This window comes from Macaca mulatta, chromosome 15, assembly GCF_049350105.2.
Source record: "Macaca mulatta isolate MMU2019108-1 chromosome 15, T2T-MMU8v2.0, whole genome shotgun sequence".
NCBI classification, from domain to species: Eukaryota; Metazoa; Chordata; class Mammalia; order Primates; family Cercopithecidae; genus Macaca; species Macaca mulatta.
In genome coordinates, this window is record NC_133420.1 from 1,926,469 (window position 1) to 1,952,072 (window position 25,604).

The following is a 25,604-nucleotide window of genomic DNA, read 5'->3' on the forward strand; positions in this document are numbered from 1 at the left end:
TAGCGTGATGCCTCCAGCTTTGTTCTTTTGACTTAGGATTGTCTTGGAGATGCGGGCTCTTTTTTGGTTCCATATGAACTTTAAAGCAGTTTTTTCATACGAAAATTAATTCAAGATGGATTAGAGACTTAAATGTTAGACCTAGTACCATAAAAATCCTAGAGGAAAACCTAGGTAGTACCATTCAGGACATAGGCATGGGCAAAGATTTCATGTCTAAAACACCAAAAGCAACGGCAGCAAAAGCCAAAATTGACAAACGGGATCTCATTAAACTAAAGAGCTTCTGCACAGCAAAAGAAACTACCATCAGAGTGAACAGGCAACCTACAGAATGGGAGAAAATTTTTGCAATCTACTCATCTGACAAAGGGCTAATATCCAGAACCTACAAAGAACTCAAACAAATTTACAAGAAAAAAACAAACAACCCCATCAAAAAGTGGGCAAAGGATATGAACAGACATTTCTCAAAAGAAGACATTCATACAGCCAACAGACACATGAAAAAATGCTCATCATCACTGGCCATCAGAGAAATGCAAATCAAAACCACAATGAGATACCATCTCACACCAGTTAGAATGGCCATCATTAAAAAGTCAGGAAACAACAGGTGCTGGAGAGGATGTGGAGAAATAGGAACACTTTTATACTGTTGGTGGGATTGTAAACCAGTTCAACCATTATGGAAAACAGTATGGCGATTCCTCAAGGATCTAGAACTAGATGTACCATATGACCCAGCCATCCCATTACTGGGTATATACCCAAAGGATTATAAATTATGCTGCTATAAAGACACATGCACACGTATGTTTATTGCGGCACTATTCACAATAGCAAAGACTTGGAATCAACCCAAATGTCCATCAGTGACAGACTGGATTAAGAAAATGTGGCACATATACACCATGGAATACTATGCAGCCATCAAAAAGGATGAGTTTGTGTCCTTTGTAGGGACATGGATGCAGCTGGAAACCATCCTTCTTAGCAAACTATCACAAGAAGAGAAAACCAAACACCACATGTTCTCACTCATAGGTGGGAACTGAACAATGAGATCACTTGGACTCGGGAAGGGGAACATCGCACACCGGGGCCTATCATGGGGAGGGGGGAGGGGGGAGGGATTGCATTGGGAGTTATACCCGATGTAAATGGCGAGTTGATGGGTGCTGACGAGTTGATGGGTGCAGCACACCAACAAGGCACAAGTATACATATGTAACAAACCTGCACGTTATGCACATGTACCCTAGAACTTAAAGTATAATAATAATAAATTAAAAAAAAAAAAAGTAAGCATTTAACAAGCCCATTACGATTTAAAGGAAAAAAAAAAAACGGTATTAAGTTCCTGGGTGCAGAGGCTCATGGCCGTAATCCCAGCACTTTGGGTGGCCGAGGTGGGCGCATCACCTGAGGTCAAGAGTTTAAGACCAGCCTGGCCAACATGGTGAAACCCCTTCTCTAACGAAAATACGAAAATTAGCCAGGCATGGTGGCGGAAGCCTGTAGCCCCAGTTACTTGGGAGGCTGAGGGAGGAGAATCACTTGAACCCGGGAGGGAGAGTTTGCAATGAGCCAAGATCGTGCCATTGCACGTCAGCCTGGGCGTTGAGTGTGAAACTCCATCCCAAAAAGAAAAAAATATATAAAGTTTTCCTTCCAATGAACCTATCATTCAGCCACCGAGGTATCCTATAGCTACTTATTCAGCCATGAGATACACCACAGGCGATATAGGCGAACAGGACACAGTTCTTCCCTGAAAGAAGGCTGCACCCTCAACAGAAGGGAGGCACATACTCCGAATGGAATCGGCATAGGGAACAGATGCTGCTGCAGGTGAAACTGGCTGCACAGAGCACCCACTCAAGTGTCTGAGAAACAAGGAGCCGTTGGTGCCATCACCTTCCATACTTGAGCTGGGGCAGTGGGGAGCCTGTCATCACCAAGGACGAAAAGCCCCAGAACCACACAACGAGCTTACAAACTCACCGAGGCGATGACTGAGCAATGTGTGTGGAGTGATGCGAACACACAGATGTCAGGGCCACGCGCGGCGTTGGTTTTGTGCATCAACCTGAGCGTGCCCGGGGTGCCCAGATGGCTGGTTCTGCATTATTTCTGTGTGAGATGCATGTTTGCCTCTGGACTGAGTGGAGACCCATCCTCGCCGGCGTGGGGGGCACCACCCTATCCACCCAGGGCCCGAGTAAAACAGCAAGGCGGGGAAAACTGGGTTCACTCCACCTGTCTGGCTGATGGGCCAGTGACATCTGTCTTCTGCAGCCCGTGCTTCTGGGTCTCAGCTCCTCAGACCACGGTGGGATCCGCACCCTCCGCTTCTCAAGTCTTCAAGCCACACCCTCCCAGGACTCTAGCTTGCAGCCTGTGGGTCCTGGGGCTTCTTGGACTCTGTAGCCCCTGCAGCAAGCCTCGCCCTGGAGACACACGCACACCCGGCTGGCTGTCTCTCTGGAAGCCCTGACTAAAAGCCGCCCCTAAAAGTGGTCTTCAGAATTTCTTTCTAGCCCTAAGATCCCAGCGCCCCTCCTACAATTCTAGGCGGAAAGGTGAACGGAGACCAATGGACAGAGGTGTGTGCGAGGACACGCCAGGCAGCAGCACTGGGCAGGAGGGCACTAACGCTCACTAAGCAAAGAATCAATGTTGCTTGCCACAAAAATGAGAGCAGTAAAGATTTCTTCAAACAGAAATGAGTTTGTATCATGATTTGCTCTTAATACATAAGAAAGCATAAAAGTAGGCCTATTAACAATTACATAAGTCTTTAGAGGCCCTTGAACTACTTCTGCCCCGAGTCCTTCCCTTGCTATTGATGGAAATATGGGAGAAACCAGGAGGTCTGAGCGTGGACCTGGCCGTGCTCCCAGGGGCCGAGGAAAGCACCCATCTGTCCAGTCTTCCCTCCACCCCGCGGGGTTCCCTCTTACCCAGACTCTTGGGCTGATGCGGCTCATGCACTCAACAGCGCCATCATTAAACGTTTAGCTTCGCATCACGAGGGCCTCCTCTGGCCTCTTCTGACCACTCCTGAACCTCCAGTCAGCATTAGTCTGCAGGACACGCGTGGACAAAGTTGATGGATCACGGCCTCCAACGAGCAAGGTGCCAGGCAAGGAGTCGGAGAGCCGGGGATGGAGCAGCCCTCACCCAGGGAGGCGAAGGCCAACAGCGGCCACCACCGAGGACCTCCCTTCCCACCCTGAGGGCAGCTCACCCAGGGAAGCGAAGGCTGACGCCGGCCACCACTGAGGGCCTCGAGGGCTCTCCCCACCCCGAAGGCGGCTGCGATCACATTTTCCCATCGCACCAAGAGACCCCTGTATTGAGCACAAACCTTTCCAACCTTCGAATCAATAAGGAATCACAACACAGACATTCCCTCAATCCAAATGGCCAGCCCACAAAACAGACATGCAATCATACACATTGTCTGTGGGAAAATCAGTCAGTCTCTGGGGCCTCGCGCCAGGCGTGTGGGAGCATCATGGGGAGACGCCCCAGCCCCAGCCTGGCTCCTCCCTCTATAGCTCCTTTTCCCTCCTCTTCCCCCCGCCCCTTCCCACCCCCTCCTAGCCTCAGAGGCTCCTTCCTCAAATTCTTTCCCCTTGATGAAGTCATTCATGCCCAAAATACAAGGCAAAGTCATGGGGGCTCAAGAGAAAATCCATACCGTGGCTCGCGTTTTAGATTCTCATAAGTTTGAGAATAACCAAGCAAGAATCTTTGGCATCTGAATGGTCTGAAGGATTCTGAGCTCAATGTCCTGCACTGGCCCGGAGTGGATCATGGGTGTCTCGGACATCTTCACAACTCTACACCAGTTATTTTGAAACACACCAGCAGAATAGAACCATGTGAATAGCTGCTTCTCAGTTAAAAGTAGGAAAACACTCCAAAAGCTGCCCTCAAGGAACATCCTTCCCATGAGGAGTTTTCTGCATCGGGCCCTTCAGGCACAGGCAAGGCCCCTGGGCCCAACTCCCTCATCCCTGCGTCATCAAGCAGCAAAGACAGTGGGGAATAAAGCAAGTGAAGGAGTCAGTCCCTCACAAAACGGGCTCCAGAAGCCACAGCTACTCTCCCAGTGTGGGAGCCAAGTTCAGAGACCTGGAAACACCAGCATTCCCAGGGAGGAGGGCAGAACAATGCCATTTCCCCCTAGTTTAGGGAGACACCACCCCACGTCCTCTGGCCTTAAAAGAGGAGAGACTTCACATAAATGATTTCAATGACTCCACCACACACAGAAAGTGGGCTGAGGGCTAACACAACCATATAAATGCCTGGCAAAAACACACTAAATGAACACACAGATAAGCAAGGTTCTCCTGTTATCCACCAAATATTCAGAAACAAATCCAGTAAGCAATCTCTTTGCAATCAAAAGACCAATTCAGAGGTGCAGATTAAAAATAAACATACAACTGAACCCTTAATACACCAAGAACCAAATTCCACGGAAGTGTTATCACATCACCACCTCCCAGCTGAAGGAAGCAGCACTGGCCACTGACCAGCTGTTCACTCGTGGATCAGTGAACGAAAGGCAGTGCTGTCCAGGACAATGATGAGATGTTAACCTGAAAAGGGCAAAATTGCAGAGGCTGGAGGGACCTTCCAGGTAACCCGTCCCCCTCAGTGGACAGAGGACCCCCGTGGGACCACAGAGCCCAGAGCTCCAGTGTGTTCGGGGCAAGGACTCAACTGCAACCCTGATGATGTCCGAACGCCTTCTGCCCTTCTGTGTCTCTGCCCCACTAACAGGGAATCCGTGAATGCTAAGGAAATGTAACACATTTTACAATACATGTAGATTTTTAGCAAATTAAAGATAAACAGTGACAAACTTTGAGAATTAACTAAAATATAGTTCAGTGAATGCCCAAACTCAAAGCTAGTCTCCAAGAGGTGATAAGCTGTGTGTGGTGGTTAACGCCTGTAAATCCCAGCAGTTGGGGAGGCTGACGCAGGAGAATCACTTGAGCCTAGAACGTTGGGGTTGCAGTGAGCTGTCATTGCACTACTGCACCCAGCCTGAGAAACAGAGTGAGACTGTCAAAAACAAACAAACAAAAACAAATTAAAGGAGTTCAAATGAACTCGCCCATACCCTTTAAATTTTCATTTGGGTACATGGGGTGATCTAGTTCCTTTTTCCCTTGCAATACATGAATAATCTAATAATTAAATATAATCTAACAATTACATGGGAAAATTTAATTATTTTCCCATTTCATTATTCCCTATCTCAGGGAAAAAGTTAAAAGTATTCCCTATTTCAGGGAAAAAGCTAAAAATCATTTTAAACCTTCCTTCCACAAAACAGTATACTCAGTCATCTCTATCTGCTTGATCATGTGGAATTCAGCTTCACATGTCTACAATACGGTTTTTGTTAAACAGCGTTTATGTAGACAGGCGAGAGAAAGAAACACTTGGTCTATGTAGAAGCAGCAGAAGACACGTTTTAACAGAAAAGGGAGAAGATACCACCGTGTGAATCTGGAAATTCTGTCGTCATCTTGTCCACACACACAGAAAACACCCAAGCACGTGCCTAGTGTCCAACAGGAGCACAGAAAGGACAGGGTTCCTCCAGTTGTTTAATGACCAGCCCCACTTGTCACCGCCACATAACAAAATCCGCACGGCAACTTCAGCACGTTTCATTCACGATTCCACGGAAATCAGGCTGAAGAACATACAGATGTTTTGCCCACATTTAAAAATCCAAGTGTGGGACTCATAGAAATAAAACACATCATGGGTTCACTTAACTTTTCCAAATTTTTACTTGGAGAAACCTATAAAGTTCTTGTCAGTTACATCCTTAAGTTTTTCAGTAATTTTTAAATGCGAAGGTCAGGCAAGACTTGTAAAGAGGTACACACATACGGCCCGGCGTGGTGGCTCACACCTATAATCCCAGCACTTTGGGAGGCCGAGGTTGGCAGATCACGAGGTCAGGAAACCGAGACCATCCTGGCTAACACGGTGAAACCCCGTCTCTACTAAAAATACAAACAATTAGCCAGGCGTGGTGGCGGGTGCCTGTAGTCCCAGCTACTTGGGAGGCTGAGGGTGGAGAATTGCATGAACCCGGGAGCCAGAGCTTGCAGTGAGCTGAGATCTCACCACCGCACTCCAGCCTGGGTGACAGAGGGAAACTGTCTCAAAAAAAAAAAAACAAAGGAGGTACACACATACATGCCATGTTCTTCTCTCAAAGAGACGGGCCCGTTTTTAAGATTCCAGAAGTAAATGGGGTTGTCATCCTGCTTTTGAGAGGATGGGCTGTGTTTTAAGCATGAACAGACTTTCCTCCATGCACCAAGGATGCACCATGGGGGCAGTGCTGCCGCCGCCTCCCCAGTCTCTGCTCAGGGTGGGGCAAGGGGAGCTCCGTTGTCTCCCGTATACACCGTCAACAGGCCAGGTGCTCAGGAGGCGGCTTCCAGGACTCGCTGTAGGCATTCGTCAGCAGGGCAGGCAGTGCCTCGTGCTGGTGGGCATCCAGCAGTAAGGGGGTCTTGCACTTCACTCCCTGGGCCCAGCCGCAGACAGAGGGGAAAGAGACACCTGTATCGTAACTCATGTGTATTTATAGATACACAGAGACTCTGCAGTGCAAGGTGCAGAACTAGAAGGAATCATGGAAATAAGAGGGAAGACATTTGGTTACGACTGGCAGAGTCACCTCAAGCCTCAGCACTTCCTGCCGGAGCCCTCACTGACCAGACTCCTCCAGGGTCACTGCCACTGCCTTGCCCAGCTCATGACAGGGCAGACAGTGACAGAGCCTCAGAACAACCTCCCACTCCTTCCTCACCAGCCCAGGGGATGAGCTGTTCATGAGTGTCCCAAAGCCTGAATGCGGGAACACAGAGGTGACTGAGCAGAAAGGGGGACAGCCACAATGGCCGCGGGTGTGCAGATATTGCGGGGCACCCCAGCAGCCCTTTCCGTCTTAAAGAGGATGGCCACGGGTGTGCTGATGCTCCCGCGTGACCCAGCCGTCCTCTCCACCTTATAGGGGAATGGCCACGGGTGTGCGGATATTCCCGGGTGCCCCAGAGCCCTTTTCACCTTAAGGAGATTTTCACAGTCTCATATCAGTCTCCAAACTCTTCAGTGAGGTTGGAGGAGTATCACTGTGGACCAACACTGATTGGCACCAAGTAAGGGCGATTTTATAACCATGTCTCAACCATGAAACAATCAGGTCTTTGGCCATCTGGTCTAAGCTTTTTCTGTAACAAAGTTGGATAATTTAGTTGAACTTTGGTTTTCCAAAGCTTGTTACAGAAACCACATCTTCCTAGGTGTGGCTCTGTGGTGTCACGTGCACACTTCAGTAGCCAGGCTTGCCAAGACTCACGGCACGTTACACGTTCACCTGAGAAGGCTGCTGAATCATTGAGGGCTCTGGCGTGCTCTGAAATGAATTTGCCACTTCAGCCTACACTCTACTCCCTTGTTTGGTTAAAGAAACCCAAAAAGCAGAATTTGTTTTGGCCAATCGCCTGCTGACCCAACTGCAGAGGTTTTAATTAGAGTACTTTCATTGCATCATAGAAAGCAAAGTCATATAGATCAACTCATTATTACCACTCCAAAGGTTTAGTAAATCTCCAGATAATCAGGCAAACATTTTAAGAAGCTACATTAAGGTTTACAATACTCAAAATTTAAAACTACATCCATGCTCCAAAAAACCACCATTCCCATTTTAGATGGCCAAATGCATATGAGAAAGAAAGAAACGTGCTGAGCGCGTTTTTTGGGTAATCTTATGGAGAAACTGCCACTTTAAAAATGGCTCTAGTTCCTGGCTCCAGATGGGTGTGGTGGGTTGCCTCACTCAATTTCAACTCCACCTGAAGCTGGGACACTAGAAATCCATTCGCAGACTCCACGGCACCAGAATTCCCACTTCTGGAAACAGCCAGGAATGCAGACCTGTAGCAGAGAATTCTTTCCTGCCCACCCTAACTGTCCTCTGTGGAAGGCGACAGTCAAAGACAAGTCCACCCCCCTAGTCGCAACTGCACCACGAAGAACCATTTCAAGGTGGGAAGTGATTGATCAGTGGGAACAGGCAGTTTAGCTAATCACTTATAAGGCAGAGAAGGGGGGTTTGAAGGCCTGTATCTGGTCTTGTCCTCGGTAAACGGTCATCCGCCAGTCAGCCTAAGCCACATGGGAAGGGGCTTCTTGCAGTAAAAGTGGGGGCGCAGTTGTGGGGAGGGGGAATGTCTTAACAATCACTGTTTTACAGGATCACAGGGCTCAGGCAATGTTCAGTATTGTCACACACCAAGGTTTTTACAGTCTGAAGAAAACTACAGTCCTAAAGTGTCAGTTCTCAAAGCCCTTAAGTTCCTCCTGCTAAGATTCCCAGAGTCTCCACTTCTTGCACCGAACCCCAAGTTGCACAGGCACCTGCGTCTTCCTCCTGCAGCAAATGCAGATAAGAAGCTGTGGCTCTGCTGCAGTAATGATGCCATGCAGCCCTAACACCACAGCAGAGCAATGGCTCTGGCCTGAATGTCCCCAAAACCTCATGCTGAAACCATCTCCGAAGGGATACATTAAGAGGTGGGGCCTTTGGGAAGTCCTGCTCTCAGGACTGGGGTTGGTGTCCTTGTTGGGAGGCCTAGAGGAGCCCTCCTGCTCCTCCACCACGTGAGTTCTGACGAGACGACCGCTGCCACGCAACACCTGTTGAGATGCTGCCGTCTGTGAGCCACAGGCCCTGGGGCACCAGATGTGCAGGTGCCTTGACCTTGGACTGCCTTGACCTTGGACTTTCCAGCTTCCAGAGCTGTGAGCAATAAATGTCTCTTTACAAATCACCCAATCGACAGCAGCCGGACAGAGACAGTAATGTCACAACATGAGTCACTTTCTCAGTGGGCCAGAGGACTCCCCATGAGCCACCACTGTAAAGCAAGAACTCCCTGGAGGATGGAAAGGGGTTCACAAGGAATTCTACCCAGCACCAGGGTGTCTGTCCTTTCTTGCAGGAAGACAGCTGAGCCATGGCAGGAAACTACAGGGTGGGTGGGGCTGGACAGTAATGTGTCACCTGCTCATCTAAGCCTCAGTCTCCTGCCTCTCATCACGACAGTGGGGGTAACACCCCCCTCACCTGAGCTGTTGGGGGAGGTAAGAGTGCTGGGTGATTAACAATTGTTAGTTCCACAGAAATAAGGCAAAGAATCTGCCCCATGTCTTATAAAACCAAATCAGCCCAGGAATTCCACATCACTACTAATTTGCATGGGAAAATACCAGATTCTCCTAAGTTCTGGCATGTCATTTGTATTAATAAAGTTTGCAGAGTTTTCACATACTAAGTATATAAAACAGGAAAATAAATCATGCAATTTGGAGGCTGAAGCAGGAGACTCACTTGAGCACAGGCGGCGGAGGTTGCAGTGAGCCGAGGCCTCGCCACTGCACTCCAGTCTGGGTGACAGAACGAGACTCCATCTCAAAAAATAAAAAAAAAAAAGATTTTGCTGCTTCATACTAGTAAAGTGGGCAGACTCTACATGCCAACTCTTATTCAAAGGTCGCCTAACACTGACTCAGGAACTCTGGCCCTGATGTGCTTGGAGTTTTAATCCTAACAGTGTTAAAGACCACTCCCCCAGGAGCTCTGAACAAGTACTCCAGGTATACGCTGAACAAGACCACACACTCTGACCGAAATCTAACTTCCCAGACCCAAACTACAGAACCACAGAAGACACTGCTTCTGTCCAACTTTGTGTTCTGCCATCGTTTGTGTCCATTATTTCCTACAAACCATCTCATTAGAATTTAGGGCACACAAAAGGCCGATACAACAGGGTCACTTTTCAAAGGTTTGGAGGTGAAGAACAGATACAATGCATTAGCTTCCTATTGCTGCTGCAACAAATTACCACAAATGCAAACCTCCTCTCAGCCCTGGAAGTCAGGAGTCCCAGGGCTGAAGTCAAGGGGTCAGTAGCTTGTATTCCTGCCTGGAGTCTCCCAATTCATAGAAGCCACCATGCAGCTTGACTCACAGCCCCACACCCCTCCTACCACTGCCCCGGCCTCAGCCCTGCACCCCTCCGGACCCTGCCCCTGCCCCACACTCGCCCTCACCCCCACAGCCCTCTGGCCTCTATCTCGTCCTCAGGTCTCCTCCTCTGAGGCAGACCCTCGTACTGCCTTCTCAAAAGGCACATGTGAAGACACTGGACCCACCTGGACAACCCAGGGTCCTCTCCCATCTCACTGTCCGTTACACTCACATCTGCAAAGCCTCTTTTGCCATGGAAACTTCATTATACTAACAATCATTTAACAAGTCCATTCTAATGATGTGAAAATTGGCATTGTTTTCCTCCTAATGAACAGATCAGTCACCCATGTAACCTATAAATATTTGACTATTAAATATACAATACTGTAGGAGACAGAGATGAGGAAGACGGTTCCTCCCTGAAAGACGACTGGACCCTAGACGGAGGGATAAACATTCTGAACAGAATCAACATAACTCAACATTTGAGTCGGAGAGGTCAAGCAATAAGACGTTCAAAGAAGCAACCAGAAAGTATGTACTGTGCCCGTAGTTCACATCTGCGCCTGGCGTCATGAGCACGAGCATGCGGACACGCACACAGGGCCCAAGTGTAAGATCAAATATAAGGAGCTTTCCACTGTAGTATTTAACTAGATCTTATTACAAAATAGCCTCCTGATTTTTATCCAAAAAGTTCTCTGTAATTAAGGAAATTAATTTTCCCCTAAAAGGCATTTTTCTAGCTATCATTCCATATAAACTAAATGGGCATATGAAAGAAAAAAGACAAGGCCGGGCGCGGTGGCTCAAGCCTGTAATCCCAGCACTTTGGGAGGCCGAGACGGGCGGATCACGAGGTCAGGAGATCGAGACCATCCTGGCTAACACGGTGAAACCCCGTCTCTATTAAGAAATACAAAAAACTAGCCGGGCGAGGCGGCGGGCGCCTGTAGTCCCAGCTACTCGGGAGGCTGAGGCCGGAGAATGGCGTAAACCCGGGAGGCGGAGCTTGCAGTGAGCTGAGATCCGGCCACTGCACTCCAGCCTGGGTGACAGAGAGAGACTCCGTCTCAAAAAAAAAAAAAAAAAAAAAAAAGAAAAAAGAAAAAAGACAAATGTTTGACTTCGGGGGTTTGCCTACGACTTGAATAAGCATGATTTTCTTCTGGCCAAGCAGGGAGCAGCTGGACCAGACTGGAGGGAAGGAAGAACAAATTTCCACTCTGACCTCAGTTGGGCACCAGAGTCTTCCCTGTCAGAATGTGGGTGTGGTGCTTCCCACACACCAGCCTCTGACGAAACTCAGCCCAAGGGTGTGGGAAAAGGCTGTCTACTTCTGAAAAATCTACAAAGTGCAGACACATCAAAAGCTTCAGAAGACTGTAAACGGCCAAGGAGACCACTACACCCTTGGAGTTTACAGAAAATGGTCAGCATCACACGTGCCTGAAGTCCAGGGTCAGCTCCCGGCTGCCGCGACGCCGTGAACGCAGCCCTGGCTTCCCCTCTGATGCAGAGAGCTGGTCACTCTGCCGGCAGCACTCAGAGCTCAGAACATTCTAGAGGAAAGCAACGTGTTCCTTTTAAAATGGGGAACCGGGGCAGCACAACTGAAGCTCTACGACTGTCTCAACTACTGGGTTTCGGGGTAGCATTAGGAAATCGTGAGAATCCAAATCTCAATTTCATACAGATTCCAGATTCACTGCAGGTTCCAGAATTTCCTGAGACATTCTTCCAATTTATCACTCAGGATTCCCTTGCCAAAGCTAATAAAGTCTACATTCCTTACGGAAAACCCACCATAAGCACCACCACAAATAAGATCAACTGACTGACGCCCGCCCTTCGCACCAAACATAGAAACTGTTACTCACACAAGACTGTGCTGGAGGCAGCTCTCAGCTGAAGCCGAATCCGTGAGACTTCATTATCCCCCATTTTGGATCGAGTGTGAAGACTGTCAGCAAACCAGGGCCCCAGTGTAAAGCAGAGAACAGATCCTCTGATGCCTGCCTGAACATTTCCTTCCCACCTCTGTCTTGGATATTGAACACCCTCAGAGCTACTGAGTCACCCACATTTGCAGGTCATTTATCCAGCCACCAGGATAACACAATTATGCGATAAAAATGCCTTCTCAGGGCTGTCATACTCAACAAAGAAGCTCAGAGGGCTAGGTAAGCGCAAGAAAGGGGGAAGCGTCCTCCAAACAGACAAAAACCAAGGAAAATCGTGCAGAGACTCGAGAGAGAGCAGAAACACAGCCCGCTGTAGCCTTTCAGGTCCTGCTGGCCGCAGCCCTGCGTTAGGTGGCACCATTTCCACAGATGCATCCTGCTGGGCCCACTTGAAAGGTCCCGCTTGCGAGACACTCACCCCCACTTCCAGCTCCTGCAAGACCCGCTGCAGCCCCACTCCATCCTGTGGGCCGACTGTGCAAGTCTTCCCGGCGAGACCCCTCAGAGCCTACTCAGTGTCTGAGACTGGGAAGCACCAAGGATCCAGAAAGGCACAATCCCGTTCTCCTCGTGCTGCTTTCTGGGTTCCAAGTTGTCTAACGAGTCCTGCATAAACCCCGGGCTGGGGAGCCAGCCAGGGCCCAGCAGCACCCAGCTCATGCGCTCCACTCACCCCACAGAGGACCACGGAGGCCCCAGCACGCTCTGTCCGCGGGGCAAGACACCAGAAACAGCCACAGTTCAGGGTTCTGCCACCCGCCCCGCTGCCCTCATTACCTCCTGGGATCTGAATTCTCATTGGTTGCAAAGGTGATCCCACAGCTCCGCTGCCTTAATTACCTGCTGGGATCTGAAATTGTATTGGTTGGAAAGGGGATCTCATTGCTCAAGCACTCCCTGCTGCCTCCTTGCAAACATAAAAAATCCAAAACCCCTTGTAAAGAACGTTTACTATAACCTCAAAACAAGACACATCCCGAGACCAAGGAAGATACATACGCACATCTGACACCCGGTGGACGCCAGTGACCGACGCCACGGCTTCCGTGTGGCGTGTGAAGCAGGAGGCCTGTCACGGTGACTCAGGCTGGGGTCTGAATGGGGGTCTTCCAAGCAACTAGGCAACCAGGACGCACACCCCAAAACCCAAGTCCCCGCACTCATGTACCTGGCAGAAATGCTGCGTGGCCATCGACGCCAGTTGTGAACCAAGACCGATCTGTGTCCTGTGGCCCTCACAACGTCCGTACATGCCTGGGCCCAGCAGAGGCCCGCACGGCACCCTGCTCGCCTCCAGTGTGGCTCTCTCCTGCCAAAGGGGATGGCCCTGAAGTCCGTTGAGATTTCCAAAGCTCTACAAAGTCGTGCTTCCTCCTGCTTGTTCAGAAGGCCTAAAGCCCTGAAGACACCAGTGAGAATTGACCTAGCCTCTTAAGGCAGCTCAAATACCTAAACACAGGAACGCTGGACCTCTCTGCCCTCGAGAGCAGCCGATAACACACTGGGCTAAGCAGAAGGTACAGATGTCACATCCAGAAGCCAGTGGCGCTCAAGATTGCATTCCAGGAGCCGCCCATGTGAGTCCCTCCAAGGCTTCCAAGTCCCACTTGATTGTTTTCATCGTATCTCTATAACATCAGAGACATTATATCTCACGGTATCTATGAGATCGTCTCCACTTTTATGAGCACATATGCTCCCTGACTTACCATGGGATGAAACTGTTCCAATAAACCCAGCGTAAGCTGAAAATATCCTAAATAGAAAGTGCATTTGACATCATAGTTTCAACTTACAACGGGTTCATCCAGAGGCAGCCCATCTTGGGCCAAACAATGCACTGAGTGTGACTAGTTCACACCATCACAAGGTTGAAAAAAAAAATCAGATATGTAACAATTGGGAGCCAGGGACCCTCTGTATTGGGGCTCCTGTCTTCAGAGACAACAGAAACCTCTTCTTAGACAAGAATCACAATTTATAATCCTCAAAATGTTAAACTTAGTTTAACAATCTAGACGTTCAAACAAAGCCAAAGTAGGCCCACAAGGCCGTTTGTGCCCTTCACTAAGACGCACGACTCTATAATAACCCTCACCACAGCCCCTCAGGGTGGGTCCCAGAGGCAGTTGAGGCTTGTGGCTACGGACACTAACGAAAGCAAAATCAGAGTACGCAGGTGCAGTCAAGTCATATGACTTCTCCACTAGCATGTGCACAAATGTTCATCAGCAAATCTCATCTTCGCTTTACCTCCCTCCCATGACCTAAAAAGGAGTCCACTACACACACCCATACACACACACACCACTTCAAAAACATAATTAGTACTTGCATTCAATTCTGGGCATTCGGAATAGACCTAATGGGTGATTAAATCTTTCCTCCAACCCATTGCTTAGTCTTCTTAGAGGATGAAGGATTTTGCATAACACAAGTCAACATATAAAAGATCTGCTATAGAAACAGACTTTCAAGTGGTCCTCATTAGAGTGATTCAACTAATATACAAAGGACCCAACACACAGCACAGTGTATATTAGAAGAATGATTAATTTGTTCCCCTAAAAATCCTAATATCTACACAGAAAAAATACCCAATACACATTTTATCATTCTTTACCAGTATAGTCATACAAAGGAGTATCACAAAAGCAAAAGAACAGATTTGGTTTGACTCACAGTTCTAAGTTTAATATAAAATTGCTAAAACCACCAAGACAAACATGACTATGAAATATTTAACGATCTTCACCTAAATTCAAGTCACCATTCAACCACCAATACCTCTGCTCTCCTTACGGGAACTTTCCAAAAGTAAATTCTGGAATTAACAGGACAAAATTTTCTGGTGATAGAAATTAGGAAGAAATTGGTTGAAGGCCGTTCCTTGGCTGTCAAACTTTTTCTCAATAATATTTTGTAAAATAAAAGCATCAAACAGATCTTTACATTAACTTACAATCTATCAAGCAATACTGGAGCAAGCTTTAAATATTAGCCACATTCTGTCAGGGCTGACTAACATTAAATCAGTATCAGTCTCATGTCTTGTAGGATCCACAGCTCATCTTCTTAAAACCACTTAAGATTTCATAATTAACTCAATTAAACAATGTAAGTCATCTCCTTGATCTTTGACATGAAGGGGTAATTTTCCCCCAAAATAGTACCTCTTTCCTTGACATGATTTAATCTGTGGTTAGAGTATTTAACAGGATTTCTTTCCTTCTTAGAAAATAAAATATACACCTTTCCAATATGAAAAACTCTAACTGATAATGCCATAGCTTACCCAGGTCAAAAGCATTTTTTTTTAAGTTAAAAAAAGAACCTAACTGCATCTTTGGACCTTATGTGAGGTAGTGTCCAGGGCCACTGGGACCCCTACTTGGCCAGTGTAGCTGGGTACCAATTAAAGACAGAAACCCAAGCATTCACTCAAAGCCCCTTCCCAGCTGTTCATCCTAGTGGAAGAAGCCATGAGTACAAACGAATGCGGCATTCTACGGAGGGCTTTGGGGATAGGCTGCTTGAGAACATCAAAGTGGCTCACGTCCCCCGAGTATAAAGCCAGTGACTGCTCTCAGCTTCCATCCACAGTAGCCAAGGTCTGGAATCACCTGAGTGCCCGTCAACAGGGGATGAAGGGAACGTGGCCCGAACACACACAGGAGCAATACTCCACCACACAGCGGAGAGCCCTGTCATCCGCGGCAGCATGGATGGAGTTGGAGGACATTACGTTAAGCAAACGAGTCAAGCAAGGAAACAGCGCATGTTCTCACTCATAAGCAGGAGCTGAGAGCAGATCTCATGGAGGCCAAAAGTAGGTGGTCAACAGGGCCCAGCAGAGCCCACTCATAAGCAGGATGGGCAGAGGCTGGTAATGTGCACAAACACACAGCCTAATGGGAACACGAGACCTACTATTGATAAATCAGCAGGGGGATGGCAGTGGGTCATCTACTGTGTATTTCAAAACAGCTAGGAGAGAATAACTTAACATAACCAGCACAAGGAAAAGAAACTATTTAAAGTGAAAGACATCCCAAGTACACAGATTTCATCAATATAGGGGTGAATCAAGGTATCACATGCACTCTGAAAATATGTACGTATATCATGTATCAACAGAAACAAAAACCAATGACAGAACCATTTGCGAAGCACGTGCAGGAGAAGAATGGGAAGCCTGACATGGTGTGGCTGTGTGTCCCCACCCAAATCTCATGCTGAACTCTAACCCTATGTTGGAGGTGAGCCCTGGTGGGAGGTGATTGACTTATGGGGGTGGTTTCTAATGGTTTAGCACAATCCCCCAAGTGCTGTCCTCATGATCGTTCTCCTGAGATCTGGTTGTTTGGAAGTGCATGGCACCTTCCCCTTCACTCTCTCTCCCCTTCCAGCCATGTGAAGACATGCCGGCCTCCCCTTCACCTTCCACTCTGATTGTAAGTTTCCCCAGATGTAGAAGCCTGTACAACCCACAGAACTGTATGCCGATTAAACATTTTTTTTCCTTATTACCCAGCCTCAGATAGTTCTTTATAGCAGTGGAACAACAGTACAGTCCTCAGGACCAGCAATGTTTTCCTTCTACCCAGCGGCCAACAAGGTCCTACACCGTAGCTGGTTTTCCAAAGCTTTGCCAGAATGCTGAAGCTGTTTTGGGGATACTAACTTTCCCCACCTCTGGCAAACCAGATGGGGCATCCTATTTGCCTCTTACCACCTTTCTCAGAGAAACCCCACCTCTGAAACAGCCTCCACCAGGGGCCTCCTTCAGCAGCAACAAAGCTGAGTGTTCCTTGCACTTCCCTTCTTCTGAACAAGTAAACATCTTAAGCTTGTTTTTCCATCTTCCCAGCTCATTGAAAAAAATATCTTATGCTTTCTATTTTCCTGACACACACACATGGAAGAGAAGTGCCGTGAGGGCAGGGGCTCTTGTTTTCCCGGATCTGAGCCTGGCCCTCAAACACTAGCCGAATACTAACACGATATCCAGAGGCAGAAATGCAAATATCCATATGACTTCAAATACCCTAAGGACCTAACAGGCCGAGTGGCCCATGTAACTATGGTGTGCTGGGCCATTCAACTGGTGTCCAAATCCCTGTCCAAGTGAGCTCTTTAATTTCGAGACTTTTCAGACAGCTGTTTTGTTGTTGTTGTTCTGTTTTGTTTTTATTAAAGGGATATGTTACAATTATAATCAAGAATATCCCAGGCCGAGTGTGGTGGCTCGTGCCTGTAATCCCAGCACTTTGGGAGGCCAAGGTGAGCGAATCACCTGAGGTCAGGAGTTCAAGACCAGCCTGGCCAACATGTTGAAACCCCGTCTCTACTAATACAAAAATGAACCAGCCATGGTGGCAGGCACTTATAATCCCAGCTACTCAGGAGGCTAAGGCAGGAGAATGGCGTGAACCAAGAGGTGAGGCTGCAGTGAGCCAAGATCGTGCCACTGCATTCCAGCCTGGGCAACACAGCAAGACTGTCTCAAAAAAATAAAAATAAACCAATACTCCCAGTTAGTTCTTCACCAATGTCAGATACCTCAGTTTAAAGAAAAATATGAAAGCATGTTTTTATATTTCAGTGTTGAATTTAACCATATCTTTTAAGAAGATATGAAGATAGAACTTCCTCAAGGATTGGGGGAAGAGAAAAGCAGTTAAGAAAATCTTAAAACCTCAGGAGAAAAACAAGTATGGGCAAAACTTTTTCTTTGCACTTTGATTTCAAAAGAACAGAGATGCCCAAATTATGAACTCTCCCATCTGCATTTTATATTCGTCTGTGTCCTTTGAAAGGCTGGAGATGGGATCCCAGGTTCCAAAGTGCCTGGCCGTGGCTCACATCAGGCGGCATCTTTCACAGCCGTTTACTCCCCTGACTCTGCCTAGAGAGCTCTGTGGCCCAATTTACAAAAAAAAAAAAAAAAAAAAAAAAAAAAAAAAAAAAAAAAAGTCCTAATTAGTCACGTTCATCACTTTCAGCAGAGTCTCAAGAAATGAGACAAATATTGAGACTCCACAGAAGCAAGTACTCTCTTCCAAAAAGTCAAGTGTCAGGTTCCCATGAGCCAGGCAGCTTGCTTACAGAAAGCACTGGCTGACTTGCTGGTTGAATGTTAAATGCATTTAAAATGTTAAGTGAGCAAACGCCCCTCCTAGTGGGTGTGCGCGTTGAGCTGGCTGCAGTAGTGATGCAGACCACGTTCTTTCCTTTGGTTTTGCTTCAAGCAGAGCACCCCACACCCAGGAAGAGGCCGAAGGACGGCATCGAGGTCTAGGACAGATTTAAGGAGAGCTGCAGGCTGACTGCCTCATCTGCAAATAGTCTCTCATTTCAGAGAAAATCACTGAACAGAGTTCATAACACGTGAATTTTTAAAATTCATATTTCTAATTTCATCCCATTAGAACTTTTGAACCTCCACCTCCCACCTAGAGAACGTCAGCTCAAGCCGATCACAGCGCAGTGCCATTTTCTATAAATAATGTGCACGCCTGCATCTGAGCTGAGATGTGAATGTCTGGAATGTGCCTGCCAGGCCCAGGAGGAACTGCAGCAAGTGTGGGGACACAAGCTGCTAAGGAATCTGATTTGGAGGGAACTGGAGGCAACTAAAACTAGGTCCACTGGTTTTTCTTGGTAAGGTTTGACCAGGCAAACTGTTATCACTGTTGCTAATTTATGGTAATTGGCATGGGGACTTAACAGTAAGTAATTAGAGCAATTACAGAATTTGCTACTCAATTACAATGGCACAGATTCCTGAGAATGGAAGAACTGTTGCCCAGGAATAGAGTTCAAGAGGTCCTCCCCATGCTCCGAGGAACATGGCATTTCCACGCACCCCTGCTTTGGTCCCTGGCCACCACCATCCTGATCTCGGCCATCTGATGGCATCAGTCCCCAAAGCTGGAAACACCTGACACCTCTTGTCACCCTCCCATCTGCCCTGCCTTCCTCCAGTCCGGGATATTCAGGGATGCCCACATACAGGACCAGGAAACCAGGGTTATCCCAAACCAGTGCCTGCATTCAAAGTCCTCCACGGCAACACAATCACCAATGGCCAATACTCCCAGAACGTTCCACCTCAAAACGGGAGCACATCTGGATTCAAGCTGACAATGCTGCATTCTCTTTGCCATGTACACATGGAGGCATGTCAGGTTCCACCTAAAGGTATCAGGTTCCACGCTGCTCAGGAGCCCAAAGCTAGTCACTCTGCATGATCTCAATTCACCATCCACAGAGAAGCCTGCAGTTTTCCTCTGGTGCACGGTGTGGATGGTGGATGGTGGATGCATTTCCCCTGAAGACTCGGAAACAGAAGCCTGGCCAAGGAGGCCAGTCACCCCAGCCCCTGCAAGGCCCGGACGTGACCCTCTGCTGTCTGCACACAGTACCCAAGTCTAGCAGTGCTGGCTCTGTGGTGGGATCCATCTGGGCCTGCAGAGGACCCGGGGCACAGGAACCGTGCAGCCTGGCTGCAGCCGGAGGCCTAAGGGATCCCCACGAGGCTCTCCAGCCTAGGTGCCCTCACCACAGGCAGAGCCATGCAAGAGAGTTGCCTGCTGAACTGGAAACGCCCCAATCTGCTCAGCCAACACAGAAAGACAACAGCCACCTACAGCTGCTGAGCCCCAAAACGTGGCCACTGGGCCTGAAGGGTTGAATCTGGAATTTAATCTGTGAAGTTCTTTTCAAATGTGTTTAGCTATGTAATCAAATCTTTATTCTAATTAAATTTAAAGGAGCCTCTGGCTATGGGCTCCCTTGTCGGGCTTCACAGCTCCAGGGAGTAAGAATGGGAGAGAGAGAGGCCCAGAGCCTCTCTGCATTCTCCACGTTAATTCAACAAGTCATCATAAGGAAAGGCACTCCAGCAGGAGAGGTGTACACGGGAAGAACTGGGTTGGCCCTGACAAGCATGACCCCCATGGCATCACAGCTGCCTCAGGCAACAGGCAAAAGACAATGATGCCCACCTGGACAGGCCACCGGATGTGATGATGCACCCCCAAGCCCTAGTCCCACAGTAGCCAGAGACCACCTGCTGCTCATCCCGGGTGAAACAGGCAGAGCTACCGGAGCCCTCAAAAGCAGGAAGAATTAAGGAAGCGAGTCCCACGACACACGTGACACTCCTTGGAGACAGACACAGGCTTCGTTGTGAAAGTGCAGAGGACGGTGGAGTCCCTAGGCAGGCTGCTTCTTCCAACGATCAGGAAGAAACCAGATCCATTTCCTTGTAGGAGAATCATTTGTACCGTGATTAGACAGAAGACAGAAGGTGGCTGATGTTATCAAATCATCAAGCACCTCACGGCTGCTTCTCCAAGGAAGGCCTGGAAACTTGCAGCCACCCGCGTAGGGGCCGCAGTGTTTACAATGGAGATACGGGTGACCGAGGTCTGGCTTCCTCAGGGAAGCTACATTTGAACTTTCACCACTGAGGAATCGGTCATTTACAGTCACTCACCCTCAATGCAGAAGAGGGCTCAAGACACTGCACCAGACTTCAACACTCAGGGTTGGGGTTAGGGTCAGGGTCAAATTCACAAGTTTTACAAGATGTATTTCCTTGGGATGCCAGAAGAGATGCAGCTTCACACCCCCGACCTCCATGGTTTGCTTAGCCCCTTCACCAGTGGATCTCACCAACAGATGACACATCCACGCCTCATCCATGGCAGCACAGAAAACCACTTGGAAGACAGCCACTCCCACCAAGCTTCCTGACTTTGGTGTTTAAAATCTGCATCATTTAAAATCTGCATCTCATACGTGAGATTACACTCCTCCGAACAACGACATTGCCACTGTCATTTCACCCAAAAGGGCTTTAGGAAGTGACACGCGGTCCAGACGCCAGAGGTCGCCGGCCGCCTTACTCTAGCCTAATTCCTTTGTGCCTGTATGGAGGCTTCACAGATACAGCCCATTAATGACTGTATGAGAAGCTCAGGGCATAGACGAACTCAGTGCTGAATTTTCTCCATTTATCACCCTTTGTTTTGTCCAGAAGACAGCTGAGAAAGGCGGGGGCAGATCATCTCCTCGAGTGTAATGACTCTAGCCACTTCTCTTCACCCCAGGTCACCACTCAGTCAACACCCTTTTGAGAAACCAAAGCAATTCCGATCCCTTCACTCTGGGTTCCAAGCACTAAATTCCTCCGTTTTATCAATTAGATTATCAAGCAGCCGTTTGTAATCTGGACTGCAATCTGATACGAAATTTAAAGCTAATTTAAGTTGCGGTAATAGCTCCTATTCACATTATAGATAAGGCATGAATGAAAACTTTAATCTGTTCATAGGACCAACTTTGTAAACAAACCAATTATTCAAGCAATGATTGTCTTCAGTTAGATGCAAATTACTTTGCTCATAAAAGATTTTCCAGTAGGAATTTTTAAATCCATGTTCTGTCTTTTCTGAGCCTGTCTCTGCACCTTCCCCTGAGTGCACAGCAGGACTTCTCAGGGCATCTCATCAGCAGACCCACTGAAGAGAATAAGCCCGCAGCCCCCAGCCCCCAGCCCCCAGCCCGGGAATCAAGTCCGAGCCCCAGCAGCCCCTCGTCCAGCCGGGGCTTCCTCACCAGCACAGCACCCAGAGGTCTTCCAGGTTTAATGCCAGGTGTGCGTGGAAAGTAGAGTGCTGGAAGGAACACAATAGACATTCAACAATGCAAATTCCCCCCTGGAACAGCCCAGCAATCCTCTGTACCTTCCCCCAAAGTACCCATGCTAGGCAGGCGTAGAGTCCAATGGGGGTGCCTAGGAATCGGCATTTAACACTATTCTGATGAATAAAAGTTTGAGAGGTCGGTCAGCGAGAGGCTGTCGTGGCCTCCACTCATTTGCAGGCTCTGAAGAGACACAGATTCAGGTAACAGGCCAGACAGGACAGGACAAGGATGAGGAGGTGGAGGGCAAATTCCATGGACCACCATCCGCCCCGCCATCCCCACTGAGACTCCGTGATTTAAAGAGAGGCAAAGCCAGGGAGAAAAGATGCCCGCACCACACGAGCGACTGAGATTTCACCTAAAGCACGCAGCATGTGGCTGAGGGCCAAGGTTGGGCAAGCCAGGAGCACAGAACGGGGTTCACTGGCCCAGAGGTGTCTCCCACACCCACACCCCGTGCAGACCTCCCAAGCACTGCCTGTGTCTCCTGCCTGGTTTAGTTCCTCCCCGCCTTCTACTGTGTTGGTTTCTCAGCCGCCACCCACCACCACACAACCCTCTCTACAAGCTTGGTGGACTGAAAAGAGCGGGGGCGGGTAAGATCTGGGCTCTGGGGCCAACGTCCTGCCTGAGACATTAGTTCCAACCCACCTAGCTGTGATGTGAGCCCCCGAGATTTCTCAAATGTGAGATGGGAAGGTAACTGAACCCACTCACCAGGACGGCTGTGCAGACTGAGATTACATATAGCCACACCTCGGCATCCACCACACGTGGGACCCCAGTCGTGTTGCCCCTGATGGGAATCCCTCTATCTATGCCCCTTCTGCTACCAGAGCCAACTCCCAGCAGTAGCTGTGGAGGGTGCATCCTCTATTCCCACTCCACTCCACTCCCCTCCCATCGCTCCACGCCGTGACCTGCCACGCAGCGGCCACCAGCCAATCCGGCCCCACTGGATAACCGACCACCAGCCCCCCCTCACTTTGGGGCGTCTTCCACTTGCAGTTCCGAAGCAGGCCGAGAAACCGCCCTCAAGGGCAGTCACCTGTTCCTTATTGCATGTAATGACCTGCCACGCAGGACCACCAGCAAACCCAGCTCCACCATCCAGGCTCCTGTGGATTAACCGAACCCCCACCCCCCAACCTTGGAGCGTCTTCCACTTGCGGTTCTGAAGGGGGCCGAGAAACCGCTCTCAAGGGCACTCACCTGTTTCTTATTGCATGTAATGACCTGCCAAGCAGGGCCACCAGCAAACCCAGCTTCACCGTCCAGGTTCTGGTGGGTAACTGCCCCCGTCCCCCGCTTCCTCCTGGGGTGTCTGGGAGGCTCAGAAACTGCCCTCCACGGGCACTCACCTGTTCCTTATTGCACTAATACCTCATTTACAGAAATCCACTTTGACTTTCCAGCACTGCAGTTGTGACAATTTAGCAATCCTGCTTGCAAGCTACAAGAGCTTGAGGTCACGTCCACCTCACCAGTATCCCAGAGACCCAGCACTATCCCACTGTGTTTAAAATTCCAAAATACTCCTTCAAAATGCTACTGGCATTTGCTTTGCACATAAAATGCTAACAACCTTCAAGTGAAACAAATATCTTCAACAGTTTGGTACAACGACATGTGAGTTACACATCTGCCAAGTTGTAAAGCCTCATGCATTTATAACATTTTAGGTACGGTCAAATGGTTCATTAATATAAATTATGAGAATCTCTAAGAAACAGGTTTTTTCTGGCATTAGATGACCTAAGGAAAACTGGGTTCTGGCTGGCTTGCGGGCCTGTAGAGGCAGACATATCTGCTGACACAACCAAGCTCCTTCCCACTGATGTGGCCTCATCCCAGGCCCCTCACCCGGATGCCTGCAGGCCCCTGGAGGAGCAAGCTGACCTGTCCACATTTCTCAAATGCACAGCTGTTGCTCACACTGCAGATAGAGTTCAAGGCACGAGCAGGCCACCATGCTAAAAATACCACGCAGCGTCCACGCCAGGTGACGGTGGTTTTCACTCCATCCCAAAGCCCCAGGTATGAGTTTACAGCCATGATTACCACATGGATTTTTAGACCCTCAAGACATACTTTGTTTCCTTTTATGCAACAAAGTTAAAAGACTATCACTCAGATATAGGCTCTGAAACTGTGGAATAATTATTTGGGAACAGAGCCTCTGCCAGATCAGGATTAGCACTTGGGACAACACCCCGTGACCTCGGTCCACACAAACCCATCCAGACCAGAAGCCTCCCGCACTGTAATTTCTGTGGATTTCTGTAAACGAGGTATTACTGCAATAAGGAATAGATGAGTGCCCTTGGAGGGCAGTTTCTGAGCCTCCCAACCACACGGCCACGTTCAGGCTGAAGCCGCACCACCTCCAGAAACACTGTCCCTCGCCGAGGTGTGCCTGGCTTCTCCCTTTTTCCAAAACTTAACAAAACCTGAAAAGGACAGGTCTGTGTAGAAAAAGACAAACTACTTGCGATTCCTCTTCCCAGTTCAGGCTGTAGGAAGCTCGTCTCGGCCCTCACCGTGTTCTGACTGTGGCTTGGTTCCCATAAGAAATAAAGTCAGAATTCTAGTCCCTGTCTCCTGGGCAGTGTGGCAGGCATACATACCTTCAGTTATATGAGGAAAGGCGTGGCGAGCCCCCTTCCTTCAGTAAAACTGCACAGTTCCCAGAACCATGATGCCATCTCCCTCACACCACTGTGAACACCTGGACAGAGCACATTTCAATGCGTGCACATTTGTGGGCTAGTTTTCTATTTCTCCACTAAATCACCCCAAATTTAGCGCCCTAAACTCTGACTTATTTTCTCACATTTCTGGAAGCTGGAGTCCAAAACAGGTCCCACCATCTAACGTCGAAGTGGCGGCAGGGCTGGCTCTGGGGAAGCCACCGTCTCCTTGCCTCCCGCAGCCTCTAGAGGCTTCTGCATCCCCTGGTCCATATGGCACCCACTGTCTTCAGGACCCACAGCGGCTCTGACGGCCCCTCAACTGGAAGACGCAGAAATGTCAGGAGCCCGGGAATCTAGTGCTAAGGCCAAGCCTCCCCACCCTCCCAGCTCCTCACACACTCCCGTGTGAGCTAATATAGATTCCACTTTAACTAGTGTCACCTGTGTAAGGGGTACGTGCCCAGCTGTGAACTGCTTAACCTCGCCCACACAAACCCCGAGAATAAACTCACAGGCCATGGACCACTCCACAAGCAATAAGTGACCACCTGCTCAGGGACCTCCATGCCCCAGCAGAGCCCTCCGGTACCTCCTTGTGAGCTCAGACTGGCAGCAGGGTTCTGCAGCGCCACAGGGCCCTGGATAAAAAAGACAGCTCCCATATCGGGAGGCACCGCCCGCGGTTGGGTTCCCAGTACTTTAATAGCCCAGGTGGACAAGCCGGGGCGCATGCAACCCCATCACCAGAATAACGGCTGCACGTGGCGAGTGCACGGGTGGCCACCACTCAGCCCAGCTGGCCGCGCTAAGCACATCACCACCGTGACGCCCAATCAGATTGAACTGCTGGAACAGTCCCAGCATCGGCCCCCAAGAACATTCTGGATCACAATTCAGAGTAGTGATTGCGATCAGGGCCACATGTGGCTGAATGTTTTTACAGGAGGACACCACAGCTGGACTGACGCCACAGCTGGATCTGGCTGGACTGAGAGCATTTCCCACTGTACATTCTTACAACACCATTTTATTTGCGCTTTATTAAACTTCTATGGCTTTCTTCTGCTTATCTACTTTATGGGAGTGTTTCTTGTTCTTATGACTGCGGTGATACTTCAAGCTACAACTATC

General features: G+C 48.9%; 1 long non-coding RNA gene across 1 annotated transcript in view; it reads right to left on the reverse strand.

The window, feature by feature from the left end:
* The window catches only part of LOC144334902 (uncharacterized), a 108,483-nt gene extending 83,608 nt beyond the window's left edge, over window positions 1-24,875 (reverse strand). The window contains exons 1-2 of the long non-coding RNA XR_013405157.1: window positions 24,614-24,875; window positions 24,408-24,508 (exon numbers count right to left, since the gene is read on the reverse strand). This is a non-coding gene — a long non-coding RNA (uncharacterized LOC144334902). The remainder of the gene's footprint in view (window positions 1-24,407; window positions 24,509-24,613) is intronic.
* Window positions 24,876-25,604: the final 729 nt, after the last annotated feature.